Genomic DNA, 14,639 nt, shown 5'->3' with positions numbered 1-14,639 from the left:
TAATATCCGAACGTTCATATTTCTACAGCATTTACCTTCATATACTTTCCCTTCTGATGTCCACTTTGATTTGGGGCAAACTGTGTTACTAAGGTTAAAAAATGTACGAGCCCCGACGTGTCGCCAACCAGGGTTGTTAAAGGTTCAGGAATTTTAAATAAATTCAATTCCGGTCCAGGAGAGAAAACCAGCAAGCGTAAATGTGTTCTGGACCGTAAAGAACATTTTTCCAGGTGAATTTTAATATGGTCCAGGAACCTTTTTTCCGGATCAGTTTAAATAGGGTCCAAGTTCCGTATTGAAATGAAACAATACGCAACTTGGACTGAATTAAAATTGTGCAAGGAAAGAGATTCCGGTCCCAGGGTTGTTAAAGATCAAGGAGTTGTAAATAAATTGAATTCCCGTCCGGGAGAGAAAATCAACAAGTTGAATGTGTTCTAGACCGTAAAGAACCTTTTTATGTATAAAGTATTTTAATTCTGTCCAGGAGGATCGTTTTTCCGGATGATTTTAAATACGGCCCACATTTTTCCGGAACAATTTAAATAGTAAATAGAGTCGAGGAACCTTTTTTCAATGAAACCATACGCAACTTGTCACCAAGCAATGTTCAGATTTCCATACCGTACAACTTTTTGCAGTACACAAAGATAAAGTCTGGCGTTGTCTTCCCAAAATTTTGATGAAGCGCGAAGATGCTGTGGTCACTACGTGTTGCCCATTCTTGTAAGGACACCCACGCCTATTGGAAAAATTACTGGCGGTACTGTGGACAGTTCCGGATCTTTTCGAAAGGGAAGGGGGGCTTTCTTTAATTACGTCCACTTCTGTAACAAGACACCCAGAAACAATGGGTTGTATGAGTGTGTTTTAGACCAGCTGAGGAAGGAGTTTAGGAAATATGAGGAAATTTTATTTTCAATTTACCTAAAATGTAATAAATTTTAGTTACGTCATGGCCAAGAAAACTTGATAACAAAGAAGCTTTCTTCTGATGGTATTTGTTGATAAGATCTGATAGGCGTTGATCCTATATGAAAATTTTATTTGGAAATCTAGAAAGACACCTGCAACAAACATATACAGGAATATGTGGTGAAGAATATACGCGTAGATTATGATTTGTAGAGGAGGATGTGCTAAAGCAGTACGTAAAGAATGGTCTAGAATTGAATTTATCCACGTCTATCGAAATAGGAGGTTAAAGCAATTTTCCACAAAAAATCTTAAAAATCTGATGTTCTTGAATAGTTTCATAACTTTATTGAATATTTTGCAAGGTGTGGCTCAGCTGTCTACTAGTATTATATTTTTGTTTCTGTTACTATAAAAATTATTAATTCATATTTATTAAGAAACAGAAGAAACTTCTGTTTGCAATTAAAGCGCGAAAAAATTATCCAATGGAAAATAAATTTCATACTTGAAATTTGGAAACATACATGAATTGTGCATGAAATGATTCAGTGACAGCGTTAAGTGGCATATTGATGAAACAGCTGTATAACCTAGTAAATTATATTTATTGAGTCAAATAAAAAAAAATCAAAATGAAGGAACACGGCGCTCGCCAGTCTGAGAAATATGACCGGGCAGAACCTCAGTTAAGACTACACCCTTGCGAGTAATGAATTCATTCTCATTATTTATTGGCTGGCCCTCGTATATTCTGGCCTTTGTAGATGACACAATCTACAAAGATTATACTGAAATTATTGTTAGCGGTCTCAGCACATTGTAATAAGAATATTAAGTTTATTTAATCCTTCGGTTTAAAGATACTTCATCAACGTTGTCATTTACCTCACTACGCGAAGGTTCATTGCAGCTATATTGTAAGTCTTACAACCAGTGGGAACTCGAAAGAAGTGCCACAAGTTGTAAGGACATCACTTCATGATTCAGGTGTCTTAAGATTCTAATCTAGGTAAGGTATTGGTGGCCATTATTCATCCTCATCGTTACGATTGGTTCAGAGAGGCAGAAAAGCGACCTAACCAAAATAGATATTAATGAATCGTGACATTCCTATTGATACAAGCATTACATACAAATCTGTACGGCACTTTTCTGCATGATTCGTAGGCTCTAACATTCCACATAAGTCATCTCCAACGCTATCGCAATTTGTTCTGCGAATGTCAGTTCTCGCCGGTCACGTGTGGGAATTAAAATGACGTACTCAGGGAACCACACATACAGATCATCCCACACCTAATGAGCTTGTGAAATTAACTCGCGCAGTTACCACGTCATAAACTGAGGTAATTTGCCCTCCTGTCGCTGACCAGGGTATATTCGCAGGCGTAGAAGTGACATGTGTAAATTATCTCGTCCACTCATCTAGACGTATCAGTTTCATTCCACAATGGCAGTTTAGGTTAGACAAAGAATTCGATTAAAGTTAGAGTGAAGTGTTCACTAGAAGGTATCCACTCTCTCTCCGTGAATAGTATTTAAGACCGCTAACATGGAGACACGCAGCGTAAGGAATTATCACGTGACTTGGCTCAACATTTTTCTGCCTTGAGTTTATGAATGTAATTCATTGCAGTCCCCCGTGGCGGAGTAATCTGTTTCATCATTCATCGCGATTAACCTACAAGGGTTGAAAAGCGACACGAAGTACATATAATCATGTAGCTACCTCATGGCCATGTATAACCGTTCGAAACCTCTTCCATTGGTTTCGTAAACATTTTACATAAATTTATGTAATCAAATCAATAATTAATAATTGCATTATATTTCTTGGAAGCATTTTTGAAAACAAATATTTAATATTACAATATTCAATTTCTTCATAACATAAGCATGTTTCAGAATATTTTATATAAAAATAAACTGTAATTGGCAATAAATAATTGCATGTAGTCTCAAGAAGTAAAATTCAGATATATTTTGATAGATATTTTTAAAAGTTTAATAAACAAAATTAAGAATAATAATGTTGTTAATTGGTGCACACTAATATATACAATGAGATTGTTTAAAAGGAAATATGTTATTGATTAATTGCAAACTATTTAATGATCATGTTAAAAGTTGTTATCCGTTTTATAAATACGTATAGTCATTACATCAAGCAACAGTTATTATTAATGGTCTATATTAAAATTTGACTATGCAAAAAGTGGAAACTCGCCCTTTATTTCTCTGTAACCATGATGTAACCACACAAGAATGTAGGGATTGAGGTGGTGAAATGCAAGATGAAGTGACAATACGGCTAAGGAGGGAAACATCAAACTATGCTCATGTATTCTCTTCCCAGTGGACAGGACCCTTTCACTAGAACCTCCAGGCTTTCCGATCGTGTCTCTTGTCAGTGTAGGATCCACTTAATTTAATATATGTCACCTGATATCTTCGTCTTCCCGGACCCTTTGCTTCCAGTCAATCTTTTAGCAGCTAGTTTCTTCTTAGTCATTGAACCAGCTAGTTTCTTTGTATTTTCCTTCTAATTTCCACCTTGTTCTTCTTTCACCATCTCTTTCCATCACTGACTGGTCATTTCACACGCTCCATTCTTCGCTATAGCTAAAGCTTCTAGTCGTTTTCTCTCACTACTTCGTAGAGGCCTAGGGTTTTGCACCATGCAACCACAAATAAAGGTATATAAGCATATATGGAAAGAGGCAGGAAAATCGGTGCACTAACCTCCTGCTGAGAATCGCCACTCCTAAGAAGTTTTGTAATAATCCATTGAGAGGCGCTGAAGGCACCACTTACACTCTTGCTTCCACTTATTCTGCCAGAAAGATTAAGAGATGGCGCTGCTGTATTTCACCTCTGTCGAGATCAAAAACTGACCTTGATCTGTGATGTAACGCTACACTCCACAGAAAACACTTCATTAGTCTCTTTAGTTCTTTGTTCAAAGGTTCACAAAAATTACTTCTATTAAAGGCAGCACTTTAAATTAGAATTTTGCCATTCCTCAGTAACAGTTTAAATATCACCTATTGCTGTCGTTGAATAATTTTAGCTATGCGCTGCAGGAACTGTAGTACTGCTGTTACATGTAGCACAATGGATTTGTGCTTTCATTGCAACTAAAGCCTCCTGTTCTGAATTTACCAACGTATCACAAGTAACGAAGTACTCGTGTAATTTTGGGAATACGTTACGAACTGCAAGTACCGGAAAAGTAACTGATTACTGGCATTACATCACTACTCAGCTGTGGAACTAGGCTAAAAATTTGCAACCATCAGGCGTTATGCACTATGTATCTTACCAAGAAAACTTTGATACACACACATACAAGATTGTCAGTGCCGGATCTACAAATCTTGCCTCACCCAGCAACAAAATATTACCCAAGCCCCCTCTACTTACCTACCTTTATACATACGCATATACACACACACACACACACACACACACACACACACACACCCCACACACACACACACACACACATATACATACCTCGTGTGTATGTGTGTAATTCTTGATCTCATGTTGACAAAGTCACATATAATGGCCTAGAGGGTGATTCAAAAGTCCCTTAACACCCCCTATAAAATGTATAGGAGTTAGGCTGGGTACAATTGGTCATGATAGAAACAGGTCAGGCTTAGGGGGAACCACATTGGTGTGTTCCAACCGGACGTCCGTCATATTGGTTGCCATCATATTGAAGTCAACACAAAATTTTTAAATGGGAAGGGGGCATGGACGTCCGCAGGATTTTTTCCAGGGAGGGGCAAGGAAGATATTTTTTTCCGGGGGGGGGCAACATGGCATATTTTCCCCAATAATAGTGTTCATCCCCCAAAAAGCATTGCTTAAATTTGAATTTATCATGTTCGTGCAATAATTAACACACATTATTGTGGCTGAAATTAAATTATATGTGTGAAATATGTAATTTTTGGTTGACTTTCGTTTATCAGGGGGTGGTTCCACGCCCCCTTGCCCCCTCTTCCGGACGCCCATGGAAGGGGGTGATGTGGCACTGTCTCACACCTGGAAAATGTTACATTTCTTAGTCATGCAGTCGTAACTTTTTTCCTGATTAATTATACGTTGAAGAAACCTTCACGACTGTATTTCTCGTGATTCTAGCCTGATACGAACCCTCTACTATGCCAATGGCTGAGGGCCCCCTAAAGCCTTACTTGTCTCCGCCCTCCCCTCTCCGCACTGCGGGGTATTGCGGCTTGTAGACCCGGCACTGAAGATAGAAATCATTATTTTAAAACTGAAAAATATCAAGTACAAAAATTATGTAACGCAACAGTCGGCACATAGAATTTAAGTTAGAAATTTAAAATTCGTTTAAAATTTAAAATTCATTTAAAATGAACGTGCATTTACATATTAATTGTGCCGGGCTAATGTACACAAAATTAGTGCAAGGCATTGGAACAAATATACGACCAAAGAAAGTCAAGAGCCACAACTGTTTCGTCAATTATTGTTCATTGCTTCTTTAATGAGGTTGCGACATCCTATTGTTGAGCGTGGGAATTACATTGATTTTTGTGCACCAACAGAACAATTGTGGCATTGTTTTTCTTACTAATTTTCCTTCCGATTAAATTGCAGGGCTCTGTTCCTTCTTCGTGAAACCCTAGAGGGGGAATGTCTTGACTCCTTGGCTCTAATGACTGTGGTTATTAGAACAAGCTCGGTTCAACAACAATGGGAGATATCCATCGAACAGAGTAAATGTAAATGGTGGCGGATTGTAGATTGGAAGGTACTGGCCTCGTTGTTAGTCTTTGAAGGCATTTCCAATTCTCGCGGTAAAATTCTTTGGGGCATATGGTCTTTATGGTAGTCTCGTTAATTCATCACCATTTTTGTAATATGTTTAATTTTTCTTGCAATGAAGAACATGTTGGTAGGCACAATATCTAGTACTGTTCGATTGTGTAGGAGACGAGACACTTCTAGGCCCACTTTAGAAGCATTTCCTTTAACATTTTTGCTAGCATAATTGCTTCCAAAAAATCTTATAGCAGATAGTACAGTGGGATCTATGAGTATTACCGTGCAAATTGTCCATCGATATTTTCGTGCACTTTATTTGACTCAATAAGAGCTTCAAGAAATAAAAGAAAACTCGAAGCAAGCTGTTGACAATTTCTGCACTAGCTTACATAAAAATCCATCTCTTAAAAACACATAGGACACGAGAGAAAAATTAATGAAAATAGTAATCGACAATTTACACTGTAATACTCATGGATCCCACTGTACTTTACACGGAAGTGTGTAACATTTCGGTTAGCTTTCACGATTACAAAGTATAATATATACAGCATGAAAGGCACGTCGAGTTACACCATCTACGGTGAGTGCACGATGTTCACAATTGAAACAGCTAAAATATTATTCCATACGTGTACTGTAAACGTTATAAAGAATGCATTTAAGCAGCGCCATTGTTTTGTACCTAATACTATTTTATAGGAAACTATATTTCTCTGGGTTGAATAGTTATCGTATTTTTAAAATGTGAAGTGATACATTGTTTACATATCACGCGGCCGCCATTACAACTGCACTCGTGACCTAGAGGTCGCTTCTGATTGGTTATGGTATGAGAAATGCCACGACATCTGAAATACCACAAGATTTTGGTCATGGCTAGGGTGACCAGACACATACATTCAAAAAAGAGGACAGAGCAGGCGAAAAAGGAGGACAAAGTCATAGAAAAGAGGACACCGCAAAAATGGCACCACATTTGCCATTACTCACAATTTATGCAATATTAAAAAATCTTACCAACACTTTGTTGAGGTGATCTCTTTCAATAAATTCCACTTACCTTTAAGCAAAGAAAGGAATCTACTAATCTGTTATTTAACAAATGAGAAAGAATATCTACAATTTGAAGCACAGATTTTTTACTCCTTTTCTAATTCTTGGACATTAGAATGAAATATCCCCACAAGTGAATGCAAATGTAACAAGTAAGATTTATTTTAACTTATTTCCAAAAACAGAATAAACATTTTAGGTCGTTTAGATTGTTTCAAGAAATATGATTTTAATGCCAGGAACATTTCTAGCACTCTTTCAACAGCAGAGGAAAGTGACAGCCAGCTGCTTACACTTACCTCATATTTGTTTCTTCCATCCTTTTAAAAAACTGATATTTTCTTGCAAGATCATTGTTGAATTTACACTTTCGCTTCGTTATTTCAAGAAAGTTAATATTACTTATTAATCAAAATTCTCACTACGCGTTTCTGTATCGCCTATGTATAACTCGAAAAGGAACTGTCCGATCTCCGTGGCGGAGTGGTTAGCATACCGCGCCACAACGCCAGGGCTATAGGATTCTAATCCCGGGCCAGGTATCGGTGTTCTTTGTGAGTGTCCCTTCATCAAAATCGTCATATCATCGCTCATACGCATCTTCGCGATTAGCCAAAAGGGGCAGAAAAGCGAAGTAAAATACACCAAATAAATCAATCGAAAAGGAACTGCACAGAGTCAGTCAGTCAGTCGTTAGGGTGTCTGACTGCCATGCGAGAGAGAGGTTCGGTCCTTGGCGGAGGATTTTTTCTATCGGTTCAAGCTGCTCCGACGCTCAGCCAGCGTCGTATTAAGTGGATCCCTGGAGGAGACTGGGGGTGGGGGGGGAAGGCGGCCAGGGACTTGGTGCTGATCACATCACCCCCCACCTCCGACCGTGATCAAGGAAGCGTGGGTCCCTAACTCCACACCATCCTATACGCCTTCATGTCTGATGCAAAGCACAGGGGAGCACTTTACTTTTACAGACGATGTGCGTTCCTGCAGTCTCAAAAGGGCGAAGCAACGAGTTAGAATAATACTAATGACTAGGGTGTGGAATTTTGCCTATTTCATTTCTTTGTAGTAAAAATATAGGCTTTAATGTTTAAAGTTCGTTTCATGGCGTTTGTAGTCCGAAAATACATTTTTATAGTGCCTGTAAATGCCTATTTTGAGGGTTAGTGCCTATTTCGCTTAATCGTGCCAAAAATTGATATTTTGCAATTTTTGCATACTTCAGGATTTTATTACGTGCATTTGGCTTTCCCTATATTGGAGAAGGCTTTGTTTATGTTATCTGGTATTCGGCAGATTTGAGGGTCACAATTGGAACACTGTTTACATTTTTTTGTCACAATGATGCAAATTGTTTTTTCATCATTTGTTCAAATCCGCACAGTCGTAAGCACAAACTCCTTTTGTGAGAATTACTTTAACTGACGATTCCCAACAAATGTGAATTTCAATCAAAAGAGTATTAATAGTTTGTGAATCTTTAGCGCACTTTTACGTATAAACTGAAGTGCTAATACAGTATAACTGTATATTGTAAGAAAAAAAATGAAATTTTAGGGTGCCTATTTTCGTGCATTTTTTAGTATATAGTGCTTCTTTAAGTGCCTACTTTAATCATTTCGGTGCCTATTTGAGAGGTTTTTAGTGCCTATAAATCCGCACCCTACTAATGTCTCAGCCGGGAAAGTGATCCTGTTCAGCTCCCAGATGCTACGTGGACATTGTTCGAATACTTAACGCACCCCAAGTGATATGTTGATCGTTGTGTGTGGCAGCATTCTCTATGCAGCACAATTGCTATGGTCGATGTCATACTCTTTCCAACAAAGGAGGACAATTAACGATTTCTAAAAAATCCGCCCGGACGCCGGACAGACACCTAAAAATGAGGACATGTCCGGATAAAAGAGGACGTCTGGTCACCCTAGTCATGGCAAGAAAAATGCTTTCGTCATAAGCGGGCCCTAGTCTTCTGGGACAGCCATGTTTGAGACACACACATGACAGAAGATCTTGATACTGTACGATAAGCTTAAATTTTAATATTTCCTAACTCTATGGCATTTTTAATCCCAAGAGTTCATTGTGGCAGCCAGATCAAACCTTCGTCCAATTTTTCTTAGTCTTGGCCTTCCTACAGGTTTACCAAAAAGGATTCTGTTGACACATTTTACCTGTACTATGTGAGTTAGCTGGCACCAAATTAAGTCGTTTTTAATTATTCTAATATCACGGGATGAATATAGATCATGCAGTTCAGTTTTATTTAACATTCTCCACGCACATGGTGTTTCACCTCTTTTGGGTCCAAATAATTTTTTTTATATATATTTTTTTTCAGAAACTCTTGTGTTCATCTTTTAGTGTAAGGATGTTTCACATCCTTACAAATCCAGACAAAATTAGTGTTTTAGATTCTTTGACATTAGACAACAGGATAAGGGTTTATCATTAAAAACTTAACTTGTATTTCACGATTAAGTATACTTTTAATATCTTCTTTAATATTGTTATCGTTTGTTCATATTAGTCTATTCGTAATCATTTAGATTCATACAATGATCGACCACTTTTTCGGCTTTCCATTATGTATTTGTAATTTTATGCCTGCCAACTTCCAAACACACATCCTTTGCTGCTTTTACAATATGATTCTTATATGTATTTTCATAATTTCAACATAGGCCTAGTCTGCATATACTAATAGTAGTCACACCATTTCTTCCACCTTCGTAACTGCGCATTCTAAGGCTAAATTGGAAAGTAAAAGCGATAAAGTGTCACGCACTTTAAATTTAACAGACATGCAGTTATCTACTCTGATTTTACTTTCTAACTCGTTAAGCCATATTCTGATCACCTTAACACTTTTTTAAAAAAATATTCGAAATTCAACTAATATAGAATTTGCATGTTTAAAAAATCAAATACTTATTCAATGTCAGTATCTAATTTATGGATTTTATGATTATATTATCATATTTTTTGAAATGTCCAAGATGAAATATCTGATCAGTAGTTGATCTGTTTCATTTAAAGCCACATTGATAATCAAATAATTTGAATATAATTTGGAATTAGTCTTATAAAAAGAATGTTAGACAGTAATTATTTTATATTATAACTATGTTGACAGGAGGGCTGGATGGACGAAGAATTAAAATAAATATTGATATTATAGAATTTGGTTTCCTCCTTCAGATGGGTCAAAGAATGATGTATTTAAGTTTCAATCTGTTAATTATATGGTAATTGCTCCACAGTAGTCATTACAATAGATTCTTTCGATTACTTTTTTTTAAAAATCATTGTTCTCCAATGCGCAATAGCATTTTTTTTTATCTCTGTTCGCTTTGATTTCAGCCTCTTTACCATCCTTTTTAGTTAACATGATTTCCCGTGTCGCACAACTTTTCTCACATATTACCTTTACTCTTGTGTTTATTAAATGCTGTTATTTGTTTAGCTTTATAATAATTTTAATTTAGGCATCACGAAATCATTTTTACTAATTATATTATTTTTCTTTCAGGTTAGTGCAACCAATTTGAAGGTTTCGTTTGAACATTGAACTTTGTAAGTATCTCTAATTTAGATACAGGGTTAGCCTTTCATTTTTTTTAACTCTTTGAAGAGTTGTGCATTGCCTTTTTCCCCCTTTCCATGAAGAGTTTAGCTTTCTTCAATAGGACTGTTCAAGCAAAGGTAATTGTAGATGGCAGCACGATATTTGCGTCCGTGCAATTGAAAGAGGCATTTAAATACACGAGTATAGTGGCGGCGATTAGGAGGGAGGAGTAGCCCTCCCTCACTTTTTGCCATTGAGAAAGTAAACTATCCTTTTCCCTTCCCCTAATTTTGGCACCCAATCGCCATCACTACATGGGTGATTCAATGTTGGACGTGCTGTTGTAGTATTATATGAAATTCCAAGTTAAATTTGATTTTTACCCAAGACATTATGGCGTCTGACTACCATGGGAAAAAACCGGAATTTTTTTCCACCTATTCAAGCGGCTCCGACACCCACCCAGCGTCGTATAAAGTGGCCACCTGGAGGAAACTCTGCGGGGTAAAGGCGACCAGGGGCGTGGTGCTGATCACATCATCCCCACCTTCGGCCGTGATCAAGAAAGTGTGGTGCCCTAACTCCATACCCCCTATACGCCTGTGTAGCGTGGTGCAAAGCACAGGGGAACACTTTACTTTTTTACTCTTTTTTTTTACCCGATAAGTTATGGAGGAACAGGTTAGACGAATAAGCAAGGCTTTATAATTAAAATTTAGAAAAGAGTGGAGATATTGGAACTCAAGAATTTAATATTTCCATAGAAGGCATTAGTTAAATTTTAAAAAGTCTGACTGAAGTAAGGTGTAGTAAGTTGATGCGTTAAGGAATAATATATGATAATTCAGTGCTACTGTACTGCTAAATTCATAGGTGTACTACTAAATTCATAGTTGTTAGTCGACCTCGTTTTACTCCTCAACACTGTTAGCAAAAATGATCATTTGTTTCATAAATTTATGGAGGAGAATTGCTGTTTTATCTTCTTTTACGTCTGGTAACTTCTAGGCGTAAGTACTTATTACGTAAATACTCATTTTGAAAGTGCTGTAGACAAAGAAAACAGAATAAGAAAAGCGCAAGTGAAAATATATGTTCAATACGAAGAAAACCTACGTTAACATTAAATTAAATGCAGAGGTACAATAATAAATGTTTAGGAATTTTACCCATTACGATACTCGGGGATGAATACATAATTGGAAACAAATAGAATATAAATCTTAGTGTACAGTCATGGACACTTCTGGGTTGTAACGATTCCATTGAAAGTTAATGCAATTGTTAAAACCCAGAAGTGTCAGTGACTGTACAATCAAACATTTTGTATTGTCGGTCTACGGGAGCTGGGAACCACCTAAATGACACAATATACGTTATTTAGTCAGTCAGAGTTGCGCCTTGATATATTGTTCCTGAGCGTCTCATTTTCGGATTTTTATGACCGCTTACATTATCTAAAATGTATACGAAACCTATTTTTATTGTCTATTTCGGTGAGAAAATGTTCACTTCGGTGTAAATAACACTTGAATAGCACACAGGCTGTCTCCGAAAGGTACGAAGTACAGACTTGAAGTATGATCTTCACTGAAGTGACGTCACCTAGTGCGGTTCGAATGCGCCAAGTACACAAGCAATCGAGACCATAGCTCGGAGATCGGATCGTTGCAGACTTGGTCACGTGATTTCCGCACTCTTTGTTCATTTGTTTGAAATCAAGGAGGTAGAAAGCCAGAAACACATGTTTAGGCCAGCAAATTGTTGGTTGAAGTTCTTCTAATGTGTGGAAATGTATGTGCAAGAACATTTGAAAATGCTATGCGATTTCTATGGTGAAAAACAAGTGCTTAAAACGCGGGGTATACGAGTCCTCAGTTGCATCTACAGATCGGATTTGGCGCTGCAGTCGAAGTGCAATTCGAAAGACTTTCACTTCCAGTCCACGATTTCAATGAAGAACGAAATTCTTTTCGGACACAACTATGCTGGCGCCATCATCGAAAAATTTTGGCACTGTATAGCCCCTATTGTTGTTGCTCACCAGTTAGTTCGGACTGCACTCTCTGCCTCTTGAATAACCAGTTGCCATGCAGAGTACGTTGCAGGCCTAAAGCAAACGGAATTGGCAAGGTTAATCATTGCACAGCACTCAAATATGTCCACATTTGAATGTATCTACTGTTAGCCACATCATGTATTGATTGATTTGGTGTTTTAAAGTCTACTTTCTGCACAGTAAGGCTAATCGAGACTGGACCTACAGTGGGATCCGAACCACTGCACCATCGGGGAGGCTCCCACATCATGTAAACTTAGTTTAATACTACCCATTATCACGCTCTATTTTTTATAACTACTGGGGGAACTATTTGTTCGTCTATTTTTGCTCTCCAGGAGACATGAAAGTACGACTTGTAATTCATAGAGACAGTTCTTCTCTACATTTGGACAAAATTTAAGCAAGTTTTCACACTAATATAGTTAGTTCATAAACCTATTGGTAAGAAACTTGGGTTGTATTAATCAACATATTGCCCCTAACGTCCACTTCCCAGTAGTAGCATTTCAACTGACCACGTCTTTAAATTGCCATGTCACTATAACTAATTCGAACACCCGTTACAATGGCTGGCCACTGGTCTTCTGGGATTCCAGCCTGCGTGCACGACTGCATTGGTAGCGAACACAGCTTTACCCCCAGGATATGTCGTACGGTTGTTACCATTATATTATTTCCATGTCTCCCCAGTCTACACGCTTGTTTGTCGCGGTACTTTCCTTCAGGGATATCCTTACCTTTTAACCTTGTTATACTACAAGAAGTGCCGTCAGATGGGGTTGACGATCCGGTCAGGTCGTTGACTGTATTCTTTACGTTCGAAAAGCAGTGAAAGGACCCGGTATATCAGTCCGGTTGTGTGGGGAACTTGTTTTCACGTGCTGGGCTGTAGTAGCGGTCAGCTGAAAGCACTTTTTTTTTATTTTTTTGTTCTATACCTTCTAGATAAGAGCTTATGTCAGTCGTTCTGGCGGGAGTATATGGCTGGTGTGACGCCAGAAAGAAAACTTGCATGACAGCCTACGCTCAGGTATGGCTGTCCGCACGTGCCACACCTAACAACAACGAATCCAGATTTTCCTTTCTCTGTAGAAAGCACGCGTCTACACGTCCAAATCAACAGCCACTTGGGTTCTGCAATCACCAATGCAGGACTGTCTTGCAATTCACGAGATACATGTCAGGATTTGTTGGCTAAATGTTCATGGGCGTCCAGAAGAGGGGGGCAAGGGGGAGGGGGGCGTGCCCCCCTCTGGAAAATGAAAGTCAACCATTATTTATACATTTTTCACATATAATTTCATTGCAGCCACAATAATATATGTTAATTATTGCATGAATACTATAAATTCAAATTGAAGCTATTTTTTTTGAGGGAACAACACTATTATTGGAGAAAATGTGCCTTGTTTGCCCCTCCCTGGAAAAAAATACCTTCTTTGCCCCTCCCTCGAAAAAATCCTGCGGACGTCAATGTAAATGTTTGAGGAAACAAGGCCAGATTTGAACAAAGAGGTTTATATTCTGTGACTTGGTTCATATGTTACGTGAAGTAATGCAGTCCATGTTGTATACTTGTAACAAATGCTTATTTTTAAAAGCAAGTGTCAGAAGGATCGATAAATAACGCAAGCTATATTAATACATCTGGCGTGTGTTCATGTAACATAAATATCACATTTGAAATGGGATTTCGTAATACTCTTTTCTCAGTCATTTGTAAAGGGTATTTGATAAGATACTTTCACGGTCGTTGTATATTATTGTCCCATGAAAAAGTGTGTGACGCAAGGATTATCTCCACTATATAAATATTCGCTGATAAATTTGTAATCTTTGCAATTTTGAGGATAGGAGTAATCCATACTAATCTTTGTTGTAGTATTTTATCCACTTGTAGATATTGTTGAGCAAATTTTGTCAGGTGCCGTTCATTCTTCACATATTTGGAATTCTACTTCCATCGATTCCATTGTTTTACAAGTCAAATAATCTATAACAATGGATTAACTCAGGTTTATAAAGTATGTTGATTTTTTAGTAGTTGCTTAAGATTAAGAACTTGTACTTAAGTAAATAATATTCGGTTGTAGATTTCTAAGTCATTCATGTTTTGAAAATTCAATAATTTATTGTTTAAGAATGATTTTTTTTGTATAACTAGGTCACATCTGTACTTTTTCTAGTCACATGCCTATCTCAGTGGCTAGTACACCGTGCTATGATGCT

The 14,639-nt window shown here is 37.6% G+C and overlaps 1 protein-coding gene across 1 annotated transcript in view; it reads left to right on the top strand.

Moving 5' to 3' along the window:
* LOC145994962 (ferric reductase 1-like) overlaps positions 1 to 14,639 on the top strand; it is a 270,899-nt gene that overhangs the window by 59,926 nt on the left and 196,334 nt on the right. The window lies entirely within an intron of this gene.

The sequence above is a fragment of the Lepisma saccharinum genome, chromosome 1 (genome assembly GCF_977018435.1).
Source record: "Lepisma saccharinum chromosome 1, izLepSacc3.1, whole genome shotgun sequence".
In the NCBI taxonomy this organism is placed as follows: domain Eukaryota; kingdom Metazoa; phylum Arthropoda; class Insecta; order Zygentoma; family Lepismatidae; genus Lepisma; species Lepisma saccharinum.
Note: the sequence above shows the minus strand (reverse complement) of the source record. Positions and strands in the feature narration are given on the sequence as shown.